The sequence below is a fragment of the Mastigoproctus giganteus genome, chromosome 10 (assembly GCF_048544385.1).
Source record: "Mastigoproctus giganteus isolate SK-2022 chromosome 10, ASM4854438v1, whole genome shotgun sequence".
In the NCBI taxonomy this organism is placed as follows: domain Eukaryota; kingdom Metazoa; phylum Arthropoda; class Arachnida; order Uropygi; family Thelyphonidae; genus Mastigoproctus; species Mastigoproctus giganteus.
The window spans coordinates 20,818,836-20,832,484 of record NC_143584.1 but is presented as its reverse complement, the minus strand read 5'-3'; the positions used below and the strand labels follow the sequence as shown (position 1 = coordinate 20,832,484).

Below are 13,649 nucleotides of genomic sequence, written 5' to 3'. Positions count from 1 at the left end.
ATACTCCAAGCCAGATTCAAAAAACCAGAAACAATTTCCAGAAATTAAAAAGAAAGTTGTCACTTGTCAGGTTCTCTGCCACAGACATTGTTACAACATGGCATGCCATTGCAGGGTTAATTATGAAATAAATTATCAACTATCTTCTCTTTATGTATTTTGCTGCAGGCACAATTTCAACTGCCACGAGTATTAAAGACCGTAGCATTTTAATCATAACACTGGCGAAACAATATACAAACCAGTTCCTCAATTTATTAAAAAACAATTAAAAGTCTGAAAAACTCATAATATATAATTATAGCTAGCTATTAATAAAAAAAAAAAAAAAAGTCATTCAAAGTACTTACTGCTAAATTTGTGCACTGTTTATTTACAGCCATGCACCAGACAGGACCAGAAGTTATGGGTAAGCAATACTGGGAGAAAAAAAAAAAAATAAAAAAAAAAAAAAAATATATATATATATATACACATGAGAGGCATAAATATATTCTTGAACAAAAACATCACAACACTGTATAACAATTTTTTTAAATGTTCTCTTTTCTTTGTTTCTTGCAGTTTATTTGTGATTTTGAATATGCAAATTATGAATGACAGTTTTCCATTGCAGCCTTAGTTCTTTTAGAAATTAAAAAATCAAATCTGCTTTAAATAATAATATACTCTTATCATTAAGTTTGTCAAACTTAAAGAAAGAAAATAAATTCCTTTAGGGATATATTCTCTTTCTTTATCTTAATTTATAAATGATTTCTTTATCTTAATCATTTGAGTACAACTGTTACAAAGGAAAATAAACCAGGGCAATTTTGTCAAAAATTAACATTTAAATGTATTTCAATTTTGTGAACCATCTCAAATCAAATACTAGATGTAATCACCCAATCACAGCTGCATCATACCATCTCTGATATTACTACTTTGTTTAAATGGCTTGATTACTTAAATGAATGCATAGCAAAGAAAAAAATGAAAAGAATCTTAAGATGATAGTATCTTCTTAACTTGTGGTTCAATGAATATACCACCATTCTCTTTCACTTCAAACAATTTTGGAACCACTAAGCATACAAACTGCATTGCTTCACTTTAAGTATACAAAGCTTTAACAAACTGCTTAATATGAAGTAATGACAGCAATACTTCGTCTATTTTCACCAGAGCAATATCAACTATACACTGTCCTACCATTAATATCTGGCTATACCTGTATGTACATAAATAACATTTATTTACAGGAAAAATAATAACCTGTGCTGAAACCTTTAACCTTTATGACAGCCTCTGGTCTCCATTGAACACTTTCCACCAGTTTCTTGTAATGTCACCCGATAATTTCCACCATTGAGCCTTCAAAGCAATGACCAGTTCAGTTCAGTTTTTTAGGCGGTCTCTCTTCTTTCTCTCGTTCATACGCACACAAAAACCGAATTCATCCCAAAAATTCTCTACAAGATTGAGATCAGGGCTCTAGCTACCCAGTCCAACTTTTCAATATTCATATCCTCAAACTGGTCTTGTCACAATGTGAGCAGTATGACATGGAGTACTGTCCTGCTGATGACAGACCTCAGCATTTGTGGCTTTGTCAAAACAACCAATGGTCCCAGGCCAAACCATGAAAAACAGTCTCAGACCATCCTCTGCCAAACTTCATTTTCAGGATTATACAATGTAGCAAATAGCTTTCTTCAGGCATCTCACACTGGTAGACCGTGTACTTTGACTCATAATTCAGCTTTCCACTGGTCTATGGTTCAAGAATAGTAGGCCTTATACCAAGCTAGATAGTGTCTGGAATTAGTCTGGATGATTAGCAGCTTGTGGATGGCTGTATGACAATGGTAACTCATATCAAGCAGTGTCCTACACACTGTACTGGGGCTGATGTGTCCCAATCATCTTGTCTCACTGAGAGTCTGTGTGTGCTGCGGCATTGAGTTGCATTCTAAGCAAACAATTCTTTGCAGGATTCACCCGCAAATAATGTGAGAGAAAAAAAAAAAAAAAAAAAGTCATCTTCAGGGGTTTTCTAGGTCATTTCATGATGGTTTCACCACCAGTCCACTTCCATTTGCAGAACACATCACCAATCATTGTCGTAAGTCTTCAGTAATATTTCAATACCGTTGAAGTGGCATTAACAATTGTATTCACAATTGCATTCACAATTGTACTATTTTTCCTTGAAGGTCTATGTACACCTATATATACAGACTTTAATGTTTAACTTATTTTCCCTATTATTAGTGCAACTGATAATATGGGTACTGCAGGAGCGAAAAAAAAAAAAAAAAAAAAAAAAAAACATTATTCAACAATGTATGTCCTAACGAATTCTTTTGCCATATTTTTTAAAACTTTCATTTTTTTTCAAGAACATTCACATGGGCTACACAGTAACAATATTCATAATTTTCCAATGAAGTTTTCTTTTGCTATACACCAGTACATTTTATGCATAGGGAGACTTTGAAAATAATTCACTGTATTTTTCAGCAAGCTATTTCATTCAAATGGTATTTATAAGTTGACCAGGACAGAAATATTTTCATTATAGAGAAATTTTTGTTAAAATGGTATTTGACATAATGGGATGTTACTGTTTAGTAAGCACTTTTTAGCAATATTCTTCAAAGAAAATTTAGATGATCACTGTAGCGGGGCAGTGTCTAAATTTCCTGATAAGACATTACATCTTTCTATGTAATTCTTCACACGCCACCTTGGCCTTTTTCTGCAAAACATTATCTTGTGAATGCTGATAAGAAAAAAGTAGGTATAATTCTAATATGAAAAAAATATTTTAAATAGTGATGCATATATCCAACAATTTATGCTTGACCAAATTTGACCACACTGACAATAATAAAAATTTTCAACAGCTCTCAAAGCCAACACACATTCCTATTTTAAATACTTTAGTATTACACAATTCTTTTTCTATAATATAAACATACAGTATTTAGTCATTCACCATTCCATTAACAGTGACACATTCCACACTCTTTATGATCACTACATGATGTAATATACATCATGTAATGATGTATATGAAACTGAAAAAATTTGCATAACACAAACAAAACAAAAATTTTATAAAGCATTTAATATTTCAACTAGGTTTAATGCAGCTGACAATAAGAAACATAATAGATCCCAAAGTTTGCACTTACTTTTAATGATAGCAAAACAACATTAAATGATACCTTTCCCATAATTATACCCATACTTAAAAAAAAAAAAGTAAAGTGCAGCCATTATCAACCCACTGCAGGATGGAAGCCTCCTCAACAATTCATGCTGAGGGAAATGGACCATAATCTGCCACGCTGGTCCAGTGCGGGTTGGCAGATCGACCGTATTCAGCAGTCAGGGGCTTGAACCCCGGTCTACTCAAAGAGCGTGTGCTACTGCACTCCCGCTCCTGCCCACTTGGCTACGGAGGCCTATTTTCCTACAATTTCTTCATTCCATCAAAAACCAAATTATATACACAACCTATGTCCCAAAAATTATAGGACTGACCTTATTAAAAAAAAATCATGGAAGGCACACACACACACACACACACACAGAGGAGTTGGCAGTTACAGAGAGAGTATGTAGAGCACTTAGTTCTGATTATATTCAAGAGGAAATTACTGAAAAAATTAGTGAAAAAAATTTTTGTTTTTTCTTAATTTGTTTAAATATCTTAATAAATTTAATTTCAGTAATTTTGTATAACATATTGTAAATTCAATTCTTACCTTTTCTAAAACTCATTCTGCTAATTAACTCTTTCTGATATTTTGTGAGCTTAAATTTTTATGATTAAAAGATTAAAGCTAATTCTATAATATTTTGTTAGTTTTATTCTTGCCTTAATAATGGTTGTCACAAGATCCTGTTTGAAAAAAATAGCCTGTGGTCATTTCCATCCGAGAGAGGGAAATGACCACAGGCTATTCCCGTATGAATTGTAGGTCCATCACTTGTATAGCCTGTGGAATGTATTCAAGGTCAATCTACTTAACAATCACAACTCTACTGATGGTTCCTTTCTTTGTTCACAATGTAAAGAGTATATATACCAATCTCGAATTGAAACTTAATGCAGTACTAGATCAATTTGAGTCACTGAAGAAAAGAGTGCTTGCCCTTCAGACAAATAAAACTGGGAACTCAAATACCTAGTGACTTACCAGGTGATGCACTTTCAATTAGGGATCCCAGAACAGAACAGTCATGTGAATGCTACTCTGAAAGAGGATTTAGTCGTACTGGGAGATTCCATCATCATGGAAATGGATAACATTTTTTGTAATAAGGACAGATGAACTAGAACCAGGGCATGTCTGCTGGGACCAACAATTGATGATGTTACCAACTGATTGTCAGATTTTCAGTGGCTGAAGAGAGCATATATTTATATATATGTCATATATTCCAGTAATTAAAAACTTAATTACTGGAATAAGTTACCTATGGGTAGTTGGGGCTGTAAGTTTGGGGAAATTGAAAGGAGGAAGTGTCTATCCAGCTGCCCTTTGAATACACAGGTTATTTGTTATTATTAATTTATTTTTTTAATTTCAAAAGCCTGTGCTCCCTTGTACTATATGGCTAATAATAATAATACCAAGTAATGGTGCTTTTTTCTTCCTCCCTCTCTTCTCAAGTACTCTCACTGCACCAGTGAAATGTTGCTTCAATAGAGGTTGCTGACACAACTTTCAAAATCATTATTAGGAAAATGGTTCATACACACTGCTACAGCTGCTTGAAAAGTGGAACGTTCTCATTGTTGTTGTTATTTGGTTTTTAGGAGCATTAGCAACTAAGGCCATATTGCTCCGAGGATATGCGGTGGTCATTCCCTGACCTTTCCGCATCCTCTGTATTTGGTGGTCACGGGCTCGAACCCCGGTCTAATCAAGAAGTGTGTGCTACGCACTGCCGCTCCTGCCCACCTCGCTACGGAAGCAGTTAATGTTCTCAGAATGATGCCCTTTAATGGCACTTTCGAGTTGTAGGAACAGAAAGAAGTCTGGTGACAACAAATCTAGTGAATATGATAGATGAGGTAAGACGATAACTTGTCTTTTAGCCAAAAACCATGGAATAGACAGTGTTGTGTGTGTGTGTGTGTGTGTGTGTGTGTGTGTGTGTGTGTGTGTGTGTGTGTGTGTGTGTGTGTGTGTGTGTGTGTGTGTGTGCACATTACTATACAACACAAACCAGTTTCTGAATTTCATATCTCCAGTCATAATCATTCATGAGTAAGCACCATATTAGTGTTAGCCAAGCAGTGCAAGAAAACCCTAGGCTTTTGTTGGCCCAGCCAAAAAATAATAATAATAATTATGTGTAAATAAATAATAAACTACCTATTTGATTCCCTGAAATATGTATTTATCCAGCTGACCACTAAATTTCCTGCCTCAACTACCTGTGCAGTTAACTTATTCCAGTAATTAATTACTCGCTGGCTAAAAGAAAACTTTGTGCAATCCAGTCTAAACCTCTTTCCCTCCTTATAATTTGAATTTATTGCCCCTAGTTCTGGAATCGTTTATAACAGTGAAAATTTCATCCCATTCATTTTATTTTTACCTCTCATAGCCTTATACAGCTAAATCAAGTCTCTTCTAGAGTGCCTAGTTTCCAAGCTCTGTACTCCACATATTCAAAGTCTATTCTCATATCGATGCCCCTTTATCAATCTCACCAGGCAAGTTGCCCATCTTTGGACCTTGTTAAGAACTCCAATTTTTTTTTAGGTGCTGTCTCCACATAAGGTATATATTGAACATAGTATTCCAAGTGTTGTCTTACAATTGCCTTATATAGTGTGATTATGACCTCCCTATCTCTACAAACACATGTTCAATAAATCATCAATACACACCATCTATTAATCAAGACCCTTGCAAAAGTCTGGAAATTTAAACTCCTTATGAATAATCCCTTTTGCATCAAAGCAGCAATCAAAACGGATTTCACTTTGACTTCTTAGCACAAACTTTTTCATGGGAAGTAAATAAAATTACCCTCAAATCTTGACTATGTTGCTTGGTTGAAGGATAATACTGGAAACATCAAATCTCCAGCAAAATAATGGAAGTAATGAAGGTCAATGAATGAAGTTTATAGAAGATCAACACAAATCACAGACCAAATTTCCTTTTGTTCTGGTGTCAGGTTATGTGTAATCTATCTTGTATACAATTTTATTTTTCCCAAATTTTCAGTCAAATTCAGCAACAACTTTTTTTTTGCTCATAACTAGCATCAAAACATTACAAGTTGATTGTGCCGACTGGGCTAGCCAGGTGGGTAAAGTGCCTGCCTGGCAACCCAAAGGTCGCAGGTTCAAATCCCGCCTCGGGCTTGGATCAAAGTACTGCAAAAACCTTGGGAGATGCATTATGGCCACAAAAGCCGATGCGCCAACTACCAAAAAAAAAAAAACAAGTTGATTGTAGTGCAATAATTCCCATCTTCATATATACTCAGCTTCATATATACTTAAAAGGAAAAGAAATAACATGAATAAGCTTTAGCTTTTGCAATGCGAGTTTATCATATTACATAATATGCAGGCTGATCAAACAATACTCTCACAGACATTCAGGAAATAACTTCAGAGCATTCACAGTTTTGATCACAAAAAAATTTTTTTTCACCTGAGAGAGAAATTTGATTAATAAAATTAATACAAACAAAGAAAATATTATTTACCTTTGGTTTCAACTGCATCAAGTCATATTCAGCAACATGGGCATGCATACCCGCACTAAAGAGGCGTCCATTACACCATGTAACTGCTTCAATAGAATTATTAGGACTACCAGGTATCACCTGTAGAACAAAATTGTTAAATTAATCTAATAAACATTACTTATGCAAAATAATGTCAAATATAATTAAATGATTAGAGTAAAATTTAATTTAGCAAATACATATCAAAAGATACTATATAGTATCTTTTTATATATACAGTAAAATCTCGTTAATACAAACTTGGTTTATACAAAGTACTTGTTTATATGAAGCACATACCATTCCCCTGCGGAAGGTTAGGCTTTTCTATGTAAATATATTCGTTTATTACAAAATTCGATTAATATGTATTACAAAGTTCTTTTTCACCCCATGAGAAATAAATATTGTCATTTTGTATGTTTAATACAAATCTTGGCAGAGCGATCCAATTATTGCCCCCAGCCACCTGGCTCCCTACTTCCCAAAGGATGGCACTGACTTGTTAGAAATTAGTTTTGTGAAAACAAAAGCAGTTTATGATAGCTACAACGTCAAGTGCATTCTGAAAAACATCTTTCTGAAGGATGAGGGATGAGTTGTTAAATTAACAAAAGAATAAAAAGTTTTTCTAAGTTGTTTACATGCACTCCCTCGCTCTCCATGGGAATAAGGTCAGTTGCAATTGTTACCCCAGTTCAAAGAGTCTTTTGCTATCATATACAGCAATCTATTCTTTGTGCCATTTTATCTGAGCTGATGTCTTTTTCAGAATGTGTGTTTTTAAATTAATTTAAAATTTGTTTATATTAAACCTTATCTAGCAGTGTTATGGCGACAAAACATAGACAGACAGAAATTAGGCCTGGAAATTATAATACAAATTATACAAGAGGCTGATAGGAATGGAAAGAAGCAAAATGGACATTGCAAAGGAATAGCAACATCCCTTTACCTACTTTATCTACAATACTGAAAAAGACTTGAAGAAGAACAACACTGTAGCAGCGATGAAAAACAGGAAATGAATTTGTGGAGCAAAACACAAGGAGCTTGAAACAAAACTTTTCGAGTGGTACCAACAAATGCATGCATTTAATTTGCCAATATCAGGTCCCATTTTGCAAGAAAAGGCAAATTATCTCAATGGGATTAGCAACTTCAAATGCAGCAGTGGCTGGCTCCAAAGATTTAAAGACAGGAATAACTGGAAATGTTTGCAGTGAGTCTGGATTAGTCGACAAAGAAAACGCTACAGACTAGTTATATTCTGTATGGTCCATCCTTGAAAAATACGAGACAAAGGATATTTTTAATCTTGATGAGACAGGTTTATTTTATAATTGCTGCCAAACAAAACATTTGCTGTTCAAGGAGAGAGTCTTGTCATGGTGGAAAATTAAGTAAACAAAGACTCACTGTTCTGTTATGCTGCAATTCAGATGGCAGTACAAAACTATGTCCACTTGTGATTGGTAAGTTTTCCAAGCCAAAATGTTTTAAAGCAATTAACTAACTTCCCTGTGATTATGAGGCCAATAGAAGTGCTTGCTTACGGTCAAAATTTTTCAGTCTTTTTTATCAAAATTGGACAGAAGAATGACTTCAGAAAAAAAGGAACATTTTGACAATTTTAGACCGTTGTACAGCACATTCTGCCGAGACATTTAAGTTTACAAATATACGGCTGTTGTTTTTATCCCCCAATACCACCAGTTTAATGCAACCACTGGATCAAGGCATTATTTATAACCTCAAGAGAGCATATAGAGCCCGCCTGATAAAGTACTTGATGCGCAACATAGAAGAAGGGAACAATTTGCAGCCAAATTGGAATGTCTTGGATGCTATCCATAATCTTGTTATTGCTTGGAAAAGTATTACATCAAGTGTAATAATCAACTGCTTCAGAAAGAGTGGCTTTGGAGAGAACATCATTGAAAAATATGGTCCAGCAGACGAATGTAATAGCAACAGTGAGGAATGGAGGAATTTGAAGGAGCATATGGATTTTGTTGGCGAATTTGAAGAGTTTGTGAAGGTGGATGCTACCATTGCAATGTCAACACCAGAACAGCTGCTGGATACCAAACAAAACGATGTTTTTGTTACCAGCGACAGCAAAAGTGAAGCAGCACGCACACTACCATCTAAAAAAGATGCCCAAAATGCATTGAACATAATAGAGAATGTGTTGGCCTGCCTAACGTTGATAAAGAAACAACTATTGCATTTGATAACATCTGTGCTGTAGTTGAAATCCATCCGGAATTGATTAAAGCTACAGGTGTGAAGGGCGCCAAGTTTTTTCATAAAATGATTGTAAAAATTTGGGAAACGGGACAGTGGGATCAGATTGGAAGAAATCAATTTTCATCCCCTTACCAAAAAAAAGAGATCTGAAAATTTGCTCAAATTACAGGACTATTAGCCTAATTTCTCATGCTAGCAAGACTCTTCTTAAAATCATATTAAACAGAATCTCATGAAAACTTGAAGAAGAAATGCCAGAAGAGCAAGCAAGTTTCAGAAGGGATGGAAGAACCAGAGATCAGGTCTTAAGTCTATGACTGATTATTGAAAAATGCAAAGAATTCAACGTTCCAGTCATTTTGTGTTTTATAAATTATGCACGAGAAACTATGGGACACGATAACTATTATGGGTTTCCCAATCCACATAATTCAGCGGTTTAAGCTACTGTACCAGGAACAGGAAGGAACTGTGAGAACAAACACGGAAAACACAGACTTTTTCACAATAGGTAACGGTGTCAGGCAGGGCTGTATTTTGTCACCTCACCTTTTTAATCTTTATGCTGAAGATATTATATGTGAAGCTTTGGAAGATTTAGAGACTGCCATCAAAATTGGAGGACTGAAGATAAACAACCTTTGTTATACAGATGATACTGTGCTAATAAGGATCATCTTAAAGAAACTCTGGGGAGAGTATGTGAAGCAAGTAAGAAAAAAGGATTAGCATTAGTAGAGGCATATGATGCAAGAAAGCAAGCTTATTCAGCATCAGCCAAAAAAAAAGAAAAAAAAAAAAAAAACCACTACTCCCATTTCACCCCTCAATTCGTTCGAAATACCTGTCCAGCTGAGCCTTAAATTTGTTTAGGCTATCAACTTCAACAACAAGCGATGGAAGTCTATTCCACAAACCAACTGCCCGCTGGCTAAAGGCGAATTTCCGCACGTCTATCTGACATCCGTCCTTCCTCAATTTGAATTTATGCCCTCTCAGGTGATTATTCTGAGCAAGAGGAAGAATTCCATCGGCATTGAGCATGCTCAAGCCATTCAAAGCCTTGTACACCTCTATCAGATCACCTCGGCGATGCCTAGTCTCCAGGCTCTGTAATTTGCAAAACTTAAGCCTTTCTTCGTAAGAGCAACCCTTTGTTCCATTCACTAATCTTGTTGCCCTTCTCTGTACTCGTTCCAGCAGCTCTACATCCTTCTTGAAATGAGGCCTCCAGACCTGTATACAGTACTCAAGGTGTGGCCTGACCAATGCCTTATACAAGGGAATAATCACATCCCTGTCCCTGCTAGAAAAATTCCTGTATATCATTGACAAGACACCATGAGCTACTCTTGCAGCTCGTCTGCACTGCTCAGAGAACTTCATATCTGCCTGCACAATTACCCCCAGGTCCTTTTCATTCTCTACCACTGTCAGCGTAGTACCACAGAGTTGATACGTTGATCTGGGGTTACTGTTTCCCATATGTAGTACTTTACATTTGTCAATGTTAAACTTCATTTGCCACCTCTCAGCCCATCTGCTCAACCTTTCCAGATCCTGTTGCAGCAGCATAGTATCAGTAGTGTCCTTAACAACCCTGCCAACCTTTGTATCGTCTGCAAACTTGGACATTAAGCCTGATACACCATCATCAATATCATTTATAAATACAGAAAACAACAATGGACCCAACACTGAACCCTGAGGAACTCCACTAATAACATTAGTCCACGTTGAGCAGTGTCCATTGATTACCACTCTCTGTCTTCTGCCACTCAACCATCCCTTTATCCATAGCAGCAATTTGCCTCGAATGCCACACTTCTCCAATTTGTGCAGCAGTCTTCCATGCGCAACAGTATCAAAAGCCTTTCTAAGATCCAAATATATAATATCAAAGTTATTCGCTGCATCCAGTTCTTTTGTGACTACATCATAGTATCCAATCAAATTGGTCAGACAAGACCTGCCCTTAACAAACCCATGCTGTGTCTGAGCTATAACTGAATACTTGTCCAGATGATCCTGCAGTGCTTCTTTAACCAGTGCCTCCATTAATTTTCCTGGAACCGAAGTTAAACTAACAGGTCTATAATTACTTGTGTCAGCCTTTGATCCTCCTTTGTGAATTGGGGTTACATTTGCACATCTCCAGTCCATGGGTACCTCCCCTGAGTCCAAAGAAGCTCTCATAATTATGGCTAGGGGTTTGCTTACTTCCTTTGCTGCCTCCTTTAATATAACTGGATAGATCCCATCCACCCTGGGTGCCTTTTTTATGTTTATCCTCAACAATTTCTCCTCCACTTTCCTCTCAGTTATTAGAAAATCATCTAGCTCACTGCCAATGTTTACTTCACCTACGACATTCCCCTTCCTGAATAACTCCTCATGTGTGAATGTAGATGCAAAATACTCGTTTAGATTGTTAGCCACCTGAGCTGGATCCTCAACTGTTGAACCATCAACATCCAGTGGACCAATCTGATTCATCCCTTTCCTTCTTGAGTTTAAATAGGTAAAGAACTCTTTTCTGTTTTTCTTTGCATCCTTTGCCAAGGATTTCTCATAATCTGCCTTTGCCTGCCTAATCTCCTTTGTGACTTGGTTACAGACCAACTTATATCTATCATAGGCTTCCACGTCACCCATTAATTTGTATGTATCCCATGCATTTTTCTTCTCTGCCATATGTCTCATTAGTTCATCTGACAACCATTTAGGCCTGAACCTTGAACAATATTTCTTGGTTGGTATGTAAAGCCTGGTAGCTTCCAAGATTAGTTCCTTGAATGCTTCCCATTTTGAATTTGCTGTTGGTAACATCATCAGTTGGTCCCACTGTATAGAATTTAAATACTGTCTCAGACCAGCATAGTCTCCTTTACAAAAGCAAAAACCCTTCCCTTTACCTCTGATGGTAGTTACCTCCTTGAGTAAATCCCACTTCAGCACACTGTGATCACTGCCACCCAGTGGTTCATTTATCTGCAGATTCCTAATGCATGAAGAATCACTACTGATAATCAGATCAAGAGTATTACTCCCTCTAGTTGCCTCCCGACTCCCTCTAGTTGCCTCCCGGATTGTTTCTGAATGTGTGTAAAACTAAAATTATGGTGATTGGTGATAATCTCGGTTCCAGTAAAGTGAAGGTTAATGGGCAAGATATCGAAGAAGTTGATGAATTTGATTACTTAGGGTCAAGAATAAATAAAAATAATGACTGTTCAAACGATGTAAAGGGATGACAGGCAATTGCTAAAACATTGGTCGCTGATCTGATAAAATTATGGAGAGATCATGATCTGCCCCTAAAGACGAAACTGAGAATCATTGATTCGTTAATTTTTCCAGTTGCCACTTATGGATGTGAAGGATGGAATCTGAAAAGAGTTGACAGGAAGAAATTTGAGGCATTTGAAATATGATATTACAGGAGAATACTGCGTATCTCTTACTTGAAATGAAGAACAAATGAGTGGGTATTGAATAAAATTGGCAGGCCTAAAATTCTTCTTCATAGCATCAACAAAAGAAAACTCAAGTTTTTTAGTCATATAGTAAGAAGGGAAAACTTTCTGTTGAAGAATATAATGGAAGGAAAAACCGAGGGGAAGAGGTGCAGAGGAAGACCTGCAACTAGGTGGAAGGATGGGATCAGTGAACTTCTGGACATGACACTTTGTGATGCTGCTTGTATAGCACACGATTGATGCAGTTGAAGGAATTTGTTGGTGGCCACAACAGCTCCTCAGAGAGCTAATGTGACTGGAAGAAGAAGAAGTGCTGTAGTTAAAAATGCATATAGGACAAAAACTGTGCAAACAACATTGGATTCTTTCTTTAAATTAGATTAATTTATTAAAAAGTTAATGGTTTTTACGTCTCCTTTTATATTATGATTGTAATTCCTTTTACTGTGATACTAAAATATTGTGTATATCAAAACATATACTATACAATATTTTAATTTCCGTTAATATTGCTTTTCTCTTAGTTGATCTTACAAATAAAATAAAATCTTTAAAAAATATGTTATTCCTATTACTGTATTGTTAGACAAGGCTTTTGTTTTTATTTTATTTTATTAATTTATTTTTGATATTATTATTATTTATTATTAGATATACAGTATGTACCAAAAAAAAACAGTAAAATTTTGACACTTTTGGGGAACCTCGTTACTACAAACCTCGTTATTACAAAACATGAAAATTTAGGTCCCTTGAACTTTGTATTAATGAGATTCCACTGTATTTTCTAAATTAAATGTGATTAAGCAATCACATTTAATTGTGATTACATTGTGATAAAGTGATTACATACATTTAAAAAGTCTGCTGAGTGTTGTCAGAGATATTCATCTTCAACAATACTCACATTTCTAAACAAGATCACATATCTTTACTGGGATAATTGTGACTTCTAACTTCTCTTGGCATAAGCATATCAAAAATATTGCTTTTTCTTCATCGGAAAAACTAGGTTCTTTCACTCTATGTGCTTTTCTTCTAAGAAGCTCCTGATTTTGTACAAATCAGAAAACTGCCCTATATTGTTTCAATGTTGTTCCCAGATGTGGGAACAACATTGAAACAATATAAGGCAGTTTTGTGATTTGTACATATCATTTTGAG

The 13,649-nt window shown here is 35.7% G+C and overlaps 1 long non-coding RNA gene across 1 annotated transcript in view; it reads right to left on the bottom strand.

Moving 5' to 3' along the window:
- Positions 1-342: 342 nt before the first annotated feature.
- LOC150078839 (uncharacterized) overlaps positions 343-13,649 on the bottom strand; it is a 31,892-nt gene continuing 18,585 nt past the window's right edge. Inside the window, exons 2-3 of the long non-coding RNA XR_016547535.1 lie at positions 6,733-6,852; positions 343-419 (exon numbers count right to left, since the gene is read on the bottom strand). This is a non-coding gene — a long non-coding RNA (uncharacterized LOC150078839). The remainder of the gene's footprint in view (positions 420-6,732; positions 6,853-13,649) is intronic.